The sequence below is a fragment of the Gobius niger genome (assembly GCF_951799975.1).
Source record: "Gobius niger genome assembly, chromosome: 14".
Lineage (NCBI taxonomy): Eukaryota > Metazoa > Chordata > Actinopteri > Gobiiformes > Gobiidae > Gobius > Gobius niger.
Genome location: NC_136865.1, coordinates 21,149,732 through 21,163,421, shown reverse-complemented (window position 1 = coordinate 21,163,421; position 13,690 = coordinate 21,149,732). Strand labels below are relative to the sequence as shown.

General features: G+C 40.2%; 1 long non-coding RNA gene across 1 annotated transcript in view; it reads right to left on the bottom strand.

The window, feature by feature from the left end:
* Positions 1-12,294, bottom strand: part of LOC306974000 — a 51,274-nt gene extending 38,980 nt beyond the window's left edge. The window contains exons 1-2 of the long non-coding RNA XR_013793595.1: positions 12,125-12,294; positions 11,183-11,344 (exon numbers count right to left, since the gene is read on the bottom strand). This is a non-coding gene — a long non-coding RNA (uncharacterized lncRNA). The remainder of the gene's footprint in view (positions 1-11,182; positions 11,345-12,124) is intronic.
* Positions 12,295-13,690: the final 1,396 nt, after the last annotated feature.

Sequence of the window (13,690 nt, the reverse complement as noted above, 5' to 3'; positions counted from 1 at the left end):
ACAGGCTCACAGATATGCAGATCATTGCCATCTCAACCTACATACAGTACCTTAAGTAGGACAGTCAGTTTCTTTAAGTCTTTAGTCACCCTAAAGCGAAACATGTAAAAAGCAGTTTTGTGCAAAAACACTGTTCCCTCACCTGCTCCTCAGTCTCTGGCCTCAGTCCAGACAGTCCTGCTGCGAGAAGGTATCTGTCCTGTGTCCTCTGCTCATGACTCTACACTGCACTCACATTGCTCCTTGGCTTTTGGATTTTTAAATAATCTTGCCATTTTAAATCATTTCAAGATAGTGCAGACATTGAAACTTCTGTTATCAAAGATCACGGTCAGCTCTACAGAGCTCGAGCCTTGATCCTTTGAACTTTAAAGAGATATCACAGCATGTGCATTTGTTTTGACACTCTTTCATTGTCTTTTGAAATAAAATAAAGTTTGTGCATACCCTCTATTGCCAAATCTACAGCCTATATAAAAGGCTATGACCATTTGAGAATGCGTTTTAGGAGATGTCTGAACCATTGCAGTCTTATGTGCACACAGTGACCACAACCTCTTTTGAAAACGCTGTATTATTTCCTCCATTCTCACATCCAAACCCTTTCAAAGCAAGCAGGAATATCTCCAAATCTCTTCTCAATTCAAAAGCTATAGCCGTAATGCTATGATGACAATAGCCAAGCCGCCTCAGGGCCCTCTTAAGCCTCTCCTCCATCGCTGTGAGTTGGGTAACTTGGCTCGTGCATCTCCATGGCAGCAGCAGCGGCGGCGGCGGCGGACTGAGAAGGACAGTGGCCCCAGCGCTTGGATCACACGTCATCAGTGAGTTTCTTAATGAGGCCCACTCTGCTCCGTGGCTCTTCTCCGGAGAGCTGCTGCGGAGCGTCTGTCCAAATCTGACTTTCACTTCACGATCTCTCGCTCTCTCGAGAAGTGTTGGGTTTAAGCTCAAAGCTTTTAGGTATTACTAATATACACAAGCCACCCTATACAATTCAGTATGTCCAAATTTGCCTGCAACAGTTTTGTAATGAAAAAACTTGATTGGATTTGAAACTGCACAATTTGTTTCATTAAGTCTGTGAGCCCCATTATAGCTAGATTGCAATATGCTCAATTTGTTGAAAGAATTGCTAATGGAACGGCAAATATCAACGTTTTTCACTGGATGAAATGGGGATAGTGTCCAGTCCATTTTATATAAATTGTCTGGCCCAGAAATGTCAGCCTGCAAAATAGTTAATGTCAAAAGAGTTAATTTATCACCCAAAAATAAAGCCCAAGTACCAACCTGTATATTAAAAAGCGTTTCCCTGTTAAACTGACTTTTGTTTACAACATAGCGAGGATAAATGCGCTGAAGGCTATCACCCTGAAGCACGAGGAGCTATCATCTTCAGTTGAATATAATCCCGCGGCCACAGCTCACAAGCTAAAAGTGTGTGATGCCAATCTAATACGAGCCCTGCCAGACACATGCAACAAAGGGTTATCTATCCGGCCAATAAACCCGGGCCCAGAGCTAAAAATAAGGCCATTGAGAGGAGCCGAAAGAGGATCTGCTGCTGGCAAACACCCAGAGCTCGGCTAAGCCTCACAGCGCGCCAGTGACACAGTGTCCTCCGTCCTCCATCGTAGCCAAAACTTTCACTCTCTGCTTTCTGCACAGGGACAGGGAAAGTTTTGGAAATCAACTTGTAAATGCGTTGTCACACTGGTTATTGGAAAAACAGCTGCAGATCAAACAGCTTCTTTATTTATTTTTTTCATTTCATGGCCTGGCGGTACTGGGAAGGTCAAATAGTGTTGCACATTACTGCTCCTGCTGGAATTGGAAGACACTGCACCAACAAATGCCAAAACTGTGGCGCACTAGAAGAAACGGTACTCAAACAAAGTACTAATTCTCTTGCTATTTGCATTTTGCATATTAACCACATACATTAACCATGTTATCAGTGATTCACATTGATGACAAATGAAAAATAATAACTAAAGGAATTATATTCTCAGAGTCGTATTCAGTGCGATACAACAGTCTCATCAAAGCAGAACATTAACATTAAAGTAATGGGTTAATTAGTGCTCAGTCTGCGCCGGTCTCTCATTAAAGCCTGTACAAAAGAGCATGTAGCAGTAATGCTCTTTTAAGTGTAATGTGTCACTTAATTAGGCCCAACACACACAACTGTTGGTGATTATGGCCAATAATACGACGCTATATTACTGTTTCATTTACGCAGCATCACAGGCCGCGGTCCTGGACCTGCTGCTGCATGGGGCGGACGTCACAATCCATGGATTTGATCAGAGAAACTGCATAATCCAAGTAGTTTTCCTTCTCGTAGTATCTTTTTCAGCAGCGGCTGTGTTAAAGGGACACTGTGTAACATTTTGGACTACACTGTCAATCAAAGAATGAATTTGGATGAGAACCTAAGCTATTCAAATCTCAAATTCTGCTGGCTTTAGTCACATCTCCATGGAGACGAGCTGGAGACGTACCCACTCCTGGTAAAGTTACAGAGAGGTGAGCTGCTCACTGCAAAAGCACATGTTTGTTTGTATATTTATGAGGTGTTTTTCAATGAGGAACACATCTGTCATAAAATAAATGCTTATATTTCAATTTGATTTATTGGGTGAAATTCTACGCGGTGTGGCTTTAATGACTGACTCGAACGCTGATCAAGGTTTAAACTGCACTAAATCCCAATTGCAATAAAACAAAAAGTCTCAGATATCTTGAAAATAAGAACTGTGTGCATGCGCTTCCATTTTGGTTGAATACCCTGGGTTGTGTAATATATTGCCTATTCCAAAAGCTATGGGCCTTATGTGATGAAGTACATCTTACACAGCTAAACTCTATACCATCTTATTCAAAGCATCTGCAAATCAAAAAGGTATTGCTTTATATTAAGGGCTGTTCGTTAAGTTAATTAATCATCGGGTTAGGATTTGGACTAGGGTAGGCCATGAATACAGTAAGCATATTATTCATGGCTTATTAGCATTGATAATAGTATAATGAGCAGCTTAATAATATCTCTATAAGCATAATTATTCGTGGCCTATTCATTACTAATGCTTATTAATACCTTACTACGGCCTGACTGATATTGATTTTTGGGGTTCGATACCGATATAGGGGGTTGGCATTTAAACATTTAGTAATATATTAAAGGTTTAAATCATAAAAATATATCTAATAGAGGTCGACCGATGTGGATTTTTCTGAGGCCAATGTCGATTTTTTGGGGGGATGTCATGATTGGCTGATGTGACCGATATATATTGGTCGGGCCCTATACCTTACGAAGTTTAACGTGTGTTACCTAACAGAATTTTAATGAGACTACAAAAAGACCCAGCAAACATCCATCAACACATCTCTGCAAATACCAGATTTACATAGTAGTAAATGCTCTTTGACCAATGACCATTAACGTATTTCACAATAAAACCAACTGGATGTCACAATGTCACAGCTCTGCAACAGCATGGGAACAGAATCCAATTGAGTGTCAACGTTAAGTTATTTGTTTTGACACTATAGATTTTAGTTCAACATGCAATGCCACTTGTTAACAGGTAACCACAAACAGACCAACAAAGGTGAAAAGCAATGTCAGAGATAATGAAATGAAAACAATATAGAAAATCTGCACCGTAAACCATGCAACTGACTCCCAGCAAAAGTTGGAAATCTTCCACATCCCTTCAGTCCAGATGGGAGCCATTTGATTAATTTTAGCTGTAAAGAGTTTCTAGGATTTCTCTTTTGATTGTTCATTTGGTTTACAAGACATTCTGGCACAAAAGGGAGAAAAATAAAATCTTCCACAACATGTGATAAAGACTGCGAGCCAAGTTTGATCAAAGCACTGGAAAATAATATTGATGTTTTTGACGAGCAATAATCAGGCCACATTTGTGAGTGAAAACAGTTGGAAATAGCCGCGGGTTTGTGTCAGAAAGCTCAGCATCTGTTGGAGAGAAGAGACTGAGGTCATCGTCCCGAGTGAGTGCTCTGTTACTGAAGAGATCTGTGAAATATGTCTGAGAACATCTCTGAAGGAAAACATTACCCCACCGCAAAGACACAACAGCTCTGTCCTCGGGAAATGTGGATTTAATTGAATTATAGAGGCAATGGAAGCAAAAGAATAAACTGCATTGTGTCATCCACCCCAGAGAAGACGTAAAAAGTCTTTACTATTAAATAACACTGTCGTACTATACAGAATTACACTTATTCTTCCACCTTGTAAGTATCGCTCACCGGTACTCAGCCCTAATCTCAATTTTGGCCAATCTCTATATTCGTCATGGGGATTTTTGATCGTCAGGTCTACAGCCTCCAGAGGCAGCAATAAAAGCACCTGGTCTAGAGTTTGATGGAGCACAATGGAGACTTGCGTGTGTTAAATCAGACTGGAGCGGAAAGCATTACATTTTTGTTTGAGCTGATTTTTATTTAAAAGGTCTATCTTTTCTATGATTATCAACCAAAATTGTATTAGCTATATTTTCTTTTTGAATGAAAATATAAAACTGAATTGGATACTCTCAAAAAATTCTATGTGCAATATCACCCAGCCATAAAAGGTTATAATTGGGCCCCACAAAAACATCTCAAAGTTGCATGTCCTTACTACTAACTATACTTATCAATGTATAAAATTGTGTACTGAGATAACAATAATGAATTCTCCATTTGCTATATCAAGATTTTTGCTGCAGATAACAGAGCTTGCAAAGTTGCAGATGCAGCACATTCTGCGCCAGTCTGCGCCTTGACCTTTGTTTGCTGCCAACTCATCACAAACAGTGTTGAGCCTCGAGTCCCGAACAGGAAACTGTGCTTCCGCCGACATATCCACAGGGGGCGCTATTCGTTACATATTGGAATACAATGAGAGATTTCTAATGACAGAGGACAATACTTGAGATGCCTTTCAACACAATATGTACAATTTCCTTAAACCTAAAAGAAGGCAAGTGGCAAGAAAAAGGACAAGTAACCCAACGTGATAAGAGACTTTCCATTTCGTGCAACGGAAAGAGCAAAGTCAGGGCTTTAAAGCAAGTCCCCCCACAACTTCCTAGGCCTCAGGGGAACAGAGAAGCATCGCAATCAAAATTATTTAACAACACACTTTTACACTATTAACAAGTTTCACCAACTAAACCTCTGTGAATATGGACATTCACAGAATCCATGATTGTATTTTTGATCACCGCGCAAAATGCCACAGCTACAGTATGCTAATGCTAACAGCAACTAATCAAAGCTGGGACAGAGACTATGATTTGTGGCCATGTATCTATATTTTTACAGGATTATAGAAATAAAAATATCAGTCAAACATATCAGCCAAGTATATCAGCATCGGCCAATAAAAATCAGCATCGGCCTTAGAAAAACCCATATCGGTCGACCTCTACTACTGAATCAAGCAAGACATTTAGTTTCAGACCCAGATTTTCAAAATTCTCTTTGCCCCATTACCGACCATTACCGTAAATAATGAAAGTCCTAACAGATCTGCAAACAATGTGTTATAAATGAACGTCAGCTAAATCTGTGAGTCAAGATGACAGTGAGGACAACTTGGACTCTAGGCTGCAGTGACCAGTGAAAGTGGAGCCCCAGGACGAGCGTGTTGAGGGGGATTAGGAGCAGTCGTGATCCCATCAGAGCAGTGTGTCACCGGCACTCAGCCTGCACTGATCCTCCCTGTCTCTCCATGGGACACCGCCTATTCTGGGACCAAATCAGCCGGGACTGGACGGGGAGGAGAGGAGAGACAGGGCTGAGGAGGCCACAAAATATTCTTTAAAGGGCCTTTACAATAGGTTGATTGACTTCTGTGAAGTTGTAGCTAGGCTTGTCACGAAAACAAATTTGAAGTTTGATATATTGAGGCAGGAAAGTATCGCGATAAACGATATTATTGACTCTAACGATACTATACTGTCAACTCTCAGGCATAAAAATACAGTAAACCTTTGTTCTAAAAGTGCGTAATGATATCCTAAAAAAACACACAAGCTGCAATAAACATGAAATATAATGTAACTCAATTTGCTTCAACTAGAAATCAAAGTTTTACAAAGAGAGAATAGGGGGGATGCTAAGAAATGTACAGACGATAAATATCGAGCCCAAAAATGTATCGTGTATCTGTTACTTATTGAACTATAAGTCCATATAGTCATTTTTGTGACAGCCCTAATTGTAGTTATAATGCTTTCTCCCTCATCAAAACCTAGTAGCAGCTGTGTCCCGTTTCATTCATGTTTGGGTATTTCTGCATATTCAGTCCAAGAGCTCTAAAGTCTGAGGGCATGAGGTGGGCCGCTCCACTGACTGATCATTTCAGTGCTCAAATTCCCTCCACTTTAAATCGTTACTTGATAGCTGGTTAGTTTGATTCATTAGTCTCCCAAAAGTGAAATTTCTTTATGGAACAATGAAGCCCCTCACAGTTAACTTAATCACCATGTAACACCGTGAGTTCACATTAGTGACATGCACAGAGAAAATACATAATTATCTCCTCCTTTGCTTGTTTAATTAAAATCTGGCAACTAAAGGCTTGATTTAAACAACTCTTCACTCCCCTTTGCACTAGTAGAAACCCGCTGGAGTTTTGTAGGTTCATGAATAATACACCTTTATAGTAGAACTGAAATAAGGTCATAATAACAAATCGCGTTACCCTCTTAAGACAATAACCTTGTCTTTTTGTCTTGGTAGACTCTCTAACAGCAGCTAGCCAGATGAGACGTGAACGCAAGACAAGTTTGATCATCCCATTTTGACACATGAAAGCGAAACAAGAGTAAAAATAGAACTCATACACAAATATAGCAACGGTTAAAACATTCCCCAAAGAGCAGTGCATTTGTGATTAGATTAATCAGACTATGTGTCGACCTCAGCAGCATTATTCCAGTGCGCATTGATCGTTACTACAGTAAGGCATTCAAAGTCGACCTGTACGTCTCCTTTGCCCTCCCTCTAATGATATCTGCTCCTAACACATGAGCTCCTGGACTGAACGCAGCTAATGCACTTGCAATGACCGCATCTGTTACATTACAAGCTTTAAAATTACCTTATATGTCTTCCAGAATAGGGACAAAGTGTTTAAGTTAGTACAAATGTCACGACTTTGTACTTACTTTGTTCCTTCTATTATATCCATTTGTCCATCTTGTGATTCAGTTCACAGGCCAATAGTTTGAACATATCTGACTTTGAATGCAATAGCAGTCATTTCACATTGGTCCAGAACCAACTGTCCTACTGCCACCCCCATAATATTTGAAAATGCAAATATTTAGAGTATTTTAAAAGGCTTGTGGTATTGTAGTAACCTGTATAGTGTGACATTAATGTAGTTCCATCAAACAATCCATCTACTTTGCTGATATTGAAGTTTGTTTTTTTGATAATCAATTAACACATAAGAAGTGCAAAAGAAGGATGTAATGGCAATGGTTTACAGATTTGATTGGTAATCAGAAGGTCGCCGGTTTGAGCCGAGCGCATGTGAAAGGTTTCGGGGGCCTTGAAGAAGATATTTAACGATTCCAGTCAAAGCATCCAACATTTAACCTCTTAACTCCCACCTGAACCAAGCACATGTTCTCCAGTTTCCCAAATCTAAAAGCTTTTTGAACAAAGCGTCAAAACAGCAACGTAAACAAGGATGAAACTATAACAAGAAAAAGACAAAAAAACGAAGCAACAAAAGGGCGACAGGAAGACAAATAAAAAGTGATCCAAAAAAGCCACTAACAAGCAACAAAACAGCAACAAAAAAGTGTCAAAGAAGCAACAAAAACATTGAAAAAGCGACAAAAACGTGATAAAAAACAGACAAAAAGAGAGACGAAAACATGACAAAAATGCATACAAAATGTGACCAAACCGCTGCGACAACGTAACAAAAAGATCACTTTTATCAGTTTTATCAGTTTTTTACTTTTATCAGATCAGTTTTATAGGTCTTAGCTTTCAAATTAGGCATTAATCTGGCCTAAAATCTCCAGTGGAGAAGCTGAGATTTGGGTAAAGCTGAACTGGAGAAAATGTGCTCGGAAAATGTGATTGGTTCACAGTGGCAGCCCTTCACAAAAATACGACTGGCGCCATAGCAAACAGTGTTGAAAACTAGATCTGTAGTCTGAGTAAATAGAGACAAAGTATTAAAGAAAGAAGAAGAAAAGTATTCCACATCACTGAGTCTGTGCGACTGAAACAGCTGTAGTTACTAAACAATGACAAAAACACATGGGACCTCTGGCAACAATTGTCAGCTAATCTAAAGCATCAGCACACCGTATTCTTTGTCAGCATACCGTACAATCAAGACGAAAATTAAGTTTAGTCCTCCACAAAAACACCCCGGATTACATTACAATCAAGAGATTAAGAAAAAGATCAAGCTAGATTGTTTACAGAGATCTGTCCAGAAGGAAAACTCCAGATGTTTTCAACAAAAAGGACAGAAAAATCGCTCTGGAAAATGAAGAAAATCAAAATGGCAACGGCATTGATAACATTATCTCAGATCTATTTTCATCAATTACGCAAATGCTATAATTAAACAATAACTCTGTGTTGAACAGTTCTTCTTCAGTGCCTATTACTATTTATTCTTTCACCATTTCTGTAAGGTGGGCTAGACTCTGGTCAGCTTTTGTGCAGTTCAGCTTTTAAAGAGCTGTGTTGTTTGTTTTGCTGTGGGTTATGCCCGTTTCTTCAGCCACATCACTAACGAGAAAAGTAATACCTCAGTCACATCGGATCGCTACAAGGTGATGAATGTATGATTAGGGAGAGCTTTGATTTATACGGCATCCTTGGCTATATTTTCATAACTGTCATTTACTGCTAATAATTCAGGCAGTTGAGTCAGAAAACTAGTCGTAAAAGTAAAAAACAGCCTGTCATCCTGTCGCTGAAGCCAAACTGCAGAGCAAGGTGAGAAGCCATCTGTTTTATAACTCCAAACTTTATGATGAGTGCGGAGTCATTAGGCAGAGGCAGCACGAGCAGCTGGACAGCAAGTCATCGCAAAGTCACAAAGTTACACCGGGTTTACACAAACCTGGATAGAAAGCGTCAAGGTTTGTGTGGTATCTTAATAACAACTCATCGTGTACTGTCGGTATTCACTGTTCACTGAATGGGTGAAACAATACCAGTCTGGTATAGAAAACATAAAAGTACCAAAAGCAGGTAATGAAAGGAAATATAAAATCTTTATATTCAACTTTTGATGTCGTTGGTCATCAAAATGTAAAAGAAAAAGAAAGATATTGAAACACGATCTGAAAATTGGGAAAAACTAGTGGAAAAATTGGGGTAAATTTGGGAACTTTTTCAAAAATTGTAAAAAAAACTTGGAGAATTGGGGGGGAAATTGTGGGGGAAAAGAAAAAAATTGTGGGGGAAAAAATGGTTAAAAGATATTTGCTGCCCTTTTATAAGAGGTTTCTTGGTTGTTTCACCTCAAATAAATGACATGCAAAAGAAGTTCAATGGAAGGAAAATGTGTTATGGACATAAATCGTTAGATCCCATACATCCAAGAAAGTGGAATAACTGATTATGAAACAACATCTGTCTATGCTACAGTAAAGTACAATTAAAAAAACTGCACGATCAGCACTTCCAGACGCTCTGTGGCGACTTCTGCAAGTAACAAGTGAAAGGTCAGTGGGCCGCGCTGACCCCAATTAGTGAAAAGAGCACAGTGGCTCATGATCAAGTGTCCGATGCTTTTCTTGCGAGAGCCCAACAAAGCTAATTGCAGCGTAATGAGACTAAGCTAATGCTATCATGATGAGGAAGCAGAGGTGATAATCCCCAGGGCCCTTGGCGTTGTGTACCGCGTGTCAATTACGGTCCGAGGTTAAGGCTGTGAAGTGGAGAAGGTCGCGGTCGGGTCAAAGAGCAGAGCGGAGCACCTTCAGAAGCAAAGCCTTGTGGGACTTTAATGCAAGACAGGGGGGGGACAAGGCACGGTCACCTCCATATCATTTTCATTTTAAAACAATTGCAATTCTAACTTTCCCAATATAAAGAAGTGAATAGCATAGGACTATTTTCTTACTGTTTAAAGCGACTATGCAGGTTGGTAATTTTTATGCTCACTACTGCCACCTCAGGTCATACATGTAACTGCACCTTATATACTACGCTCGTGCGTAACGGCAATTCGGTTGTGGTGCATAGCTCTGAGCTCATTCTACACATTAGGACATGGCTGGAACATGTAGGGGGATGAAAATACTTTAACATTTTTAATGCGTACACCTTTCTACAACTGTCTTTTTTTTCTGTTTTTTCATGTCTGTGCTTTCTTCATAGAACACGATTTGTCAATATTTGTGTCCTCTTTTTAGCCTCAGGCCTTCCCATCTGTTTTGCAAAATATCGAAGTTCAGCCTTTTGAACAAGATGTGATTGTAAAACAAAGTGGATCAGAGGCGGAGAGTCCAAATACACCATGACACAACCAAACAGATTAAGACTCTCAGCCACGTCATGAATGTCTTTGCCAAAAATAAATACAGCGCAGAAAAACAGCTATCACTTCTACTATTCACACTAATATTATTCATAATTCAGAGTTGGGATTTTTTTACCTAAGTGTTCTTAAGCAAACGTCTAAAAAACGTGTTGTGGATTATCTCTTGACAAAATCCGACACAGCAACCCATGGCAGGTATTGTATTCAGTGCTGTTCTCATTTGTTTTTTCTTGTTTGTAGTCTCTTCCAGTGCTTCAAGATTAATAGACCGTGGGCGGCTTTGTCAGAGGAGAATGATTGGCATTTTTGAGATGGACAAGAGCCAGAGAGGATTTTACTGTCTCTCTGTAAAGTACAAAGGTGACAACACTGGTGCATAAATGCAGTGTAGAAAGAAAAACAACAACCCAGCCATACAATTACAATTAAAATACCATATGCAGTCACTGGAAGTTGTTTTAGCGCCATAAAGTATGTCAAACAGTCCAAAGATTATCCTCAGCTGCAGTCCGTCAGTGTAAACAAGTGAATTACACCCAGAATAAAAGCACAGACAGTCCTGAGCTCATCACTCAGCGCAGTCACAGCCACACCCACGGAAGACTGAGGAAATACTCGTCTTACTTTTCTGTTGTCTCGGTGCACAGCTGTGTGAGGCTCTCGATCGTCCGGGGGAGACCTGCTGCTGTTGTTGTCTGATGAAGCATCGGTCTCCGGCTCGTTCTGATCGGCCCCTGAGTGAGAGGATCCCAGAGCAGCAGCTTCCGACTGAACCTCCATCTTACTCTGCATCAAAATAAAGCAATACACACAGTTATAATATCAAAAAGAGTGATAGAACAAGTAAAGCGGCGCGACAAGGGATTCAAATCCCGCTCTGGTCTGTTCAGACTGCATTTAGACAACACACTTCAACCCAAAGCCATGGCAACCACATACATCATTCTGTCCCAGCTCAACTCTGGCTACAAAAGCAGTTTAAAAGCTGAACCAAGCATCTAACCAGTGTGTCAGCGAGTGTCCAGCAAAGTGGAACATAAAACTGACTAAGCACTCTTAAAAAAAACACTTTTGCATGCATTCAGTTAAACTCATACTTATATTGTGAATTTTCCAACTCTAGAATTACTACTGCTAATATTAGCCCTAACATAAACAAATACTGTAGACTTAACTGGCCTTGAATAAATAAAAAATAAAAGATCACACATCACCACTAGTTGTGTGTGTAGTCATGGTTGTGGGTATGGTAAGTGACCACTAGAGGTCATTTAAGGGCATCTAACTAAGTTTCTACAGTATTTGATCACTTGGACCGCCCCAGCACGTGCACAGTGCGTGTGATTGCGCGGCAGAGGATCATGCACTAAGTAAAGCCCAGGTGGGAAACTTTGCTTCATAAATGAGCAACATGAAATACTGCATCTCTCGCTCACTTTCTGCCAAAGTTTAGGGTAATATCTTAAAAGCTATGGCTAACTAGCTTGCATTTTGGACACAGCCAGTGTTTAACTGATGCACCGACTGCATTGTAGCCGAAAAGCAATCGAAAAGAAAGCGTGGTACCTCTGTCTCTTGTCCTTATTTCTGAAGCATGGGAAAGAAGCGGCGGTGCAACTTGGTCTCAGTCTGGTGTCGCTCTGGCGCGGGCTAAACACGACAACAAGCCTCGTCCCATTGAGGAAAAGTTATTCAGTCCAATAACTGAGAGGAAGACACTTGTCTGCACTTGAGTGAATCGGTTGCACGGGACTGTAATGACATCAGCCTCTGTGCGTGCTGTCCCGACGGGCGTGTCCCACTGAGCTGTCAGTGACCCCACCTCCTCCCAGCGCGCGCTGCAGGATCAACATGGTGCCCCGGCGGCCCTCAGGACCTAAGGTACATCTTGGAAGAAAGCACGTGATTCAATGCATTTGCCTCAAAGCATGCTCTAATATCTATTTATGTCATTTCAATAGGCCTACATGATTCTAATGATAACAGTGTTGTTTTAAGCCTAGAATTCCTATTTTATTTACATGTGTTGGCAATTGGACAACACAGTTTTTTCTTATAATGATTTTTTCGTGATCTTTCACTTCAGGCTGTTAATGCATGTTTTGAACTATAATGAAAAGCCACAAGGGGGCGACATTTACTCAGAGACTGAACGTGGGTTTCACAGCACCAAATTGACGCAACAACTCTGCCTTTCATATGATAACTTGTTTAATTATCCTTGCCATGAAATTGACCAACCAATATATATTTTTCTTATCAGGTTTGTAGATAGTAATGTTTGTTGTTCCCTTTTTTAAATCTACATTTTCTGTGGCAGATGATGTGGCAGACATAAAAAGGGACTCGTCATATAATTAGAATATCATGAAAAAGATATAGGATATAGACTAATATACAATATAGACTCATTACATGCAAAGTGACATACGTCAAGCCTTTGTTTGTTATAATTTTGATGATTATGGCGTACAGTCCATTTTTAAAATATTCAAATTTTCTGAGATTTAATTTGGGGGTTTTACAAACTGAGCCATAATAGTCAAAATGATAACAAATAAAGGCTATACATATCTCTCTTTGCATGTCATGAGTCTATCATATGTTAGTTTCACAGTTTAAGTTGAATAACAGAAGTAAATACACTTTTTCATGATATTATAATTTTATGACGAGCACCTGTAAATGAGAGATAACATTTTTTTGTGTGTGTTTTCTGATATTATTTCCCTCTCACTAAAGCACATTATAAGGCGTATTCCTTCCTGCATGCTGGTGGCCAAACTGGTCCCTCACTGCATCCAAGAATGAGGGGCCCAACCCAAACGAACAAATGCTGTGACCGTCTGGCCCCTATATCTGCTGCAGCTCCAGGCCTGAGATGCCAGAGGAGACAGAAAGCGGGGCAGGTGGATTTCTCAGACCATGCAGACTCTAATCCAACCATGTGAGTTTCCAGCCGGTACAAGCAGATGTTTGGGGCATTGTTTTGGTATTGTTTTTCTGCCTCTCCGGTATTGTATTTCTATAGGGACAGCCAGGGAGGCAAGCTGCCAGTTTGTTGTTCTGGGAAGAGATTACGCAAAGATGGAAAGACAGAGTGTTTTCCCCATGAGCAAGTGCTGTGGAGGC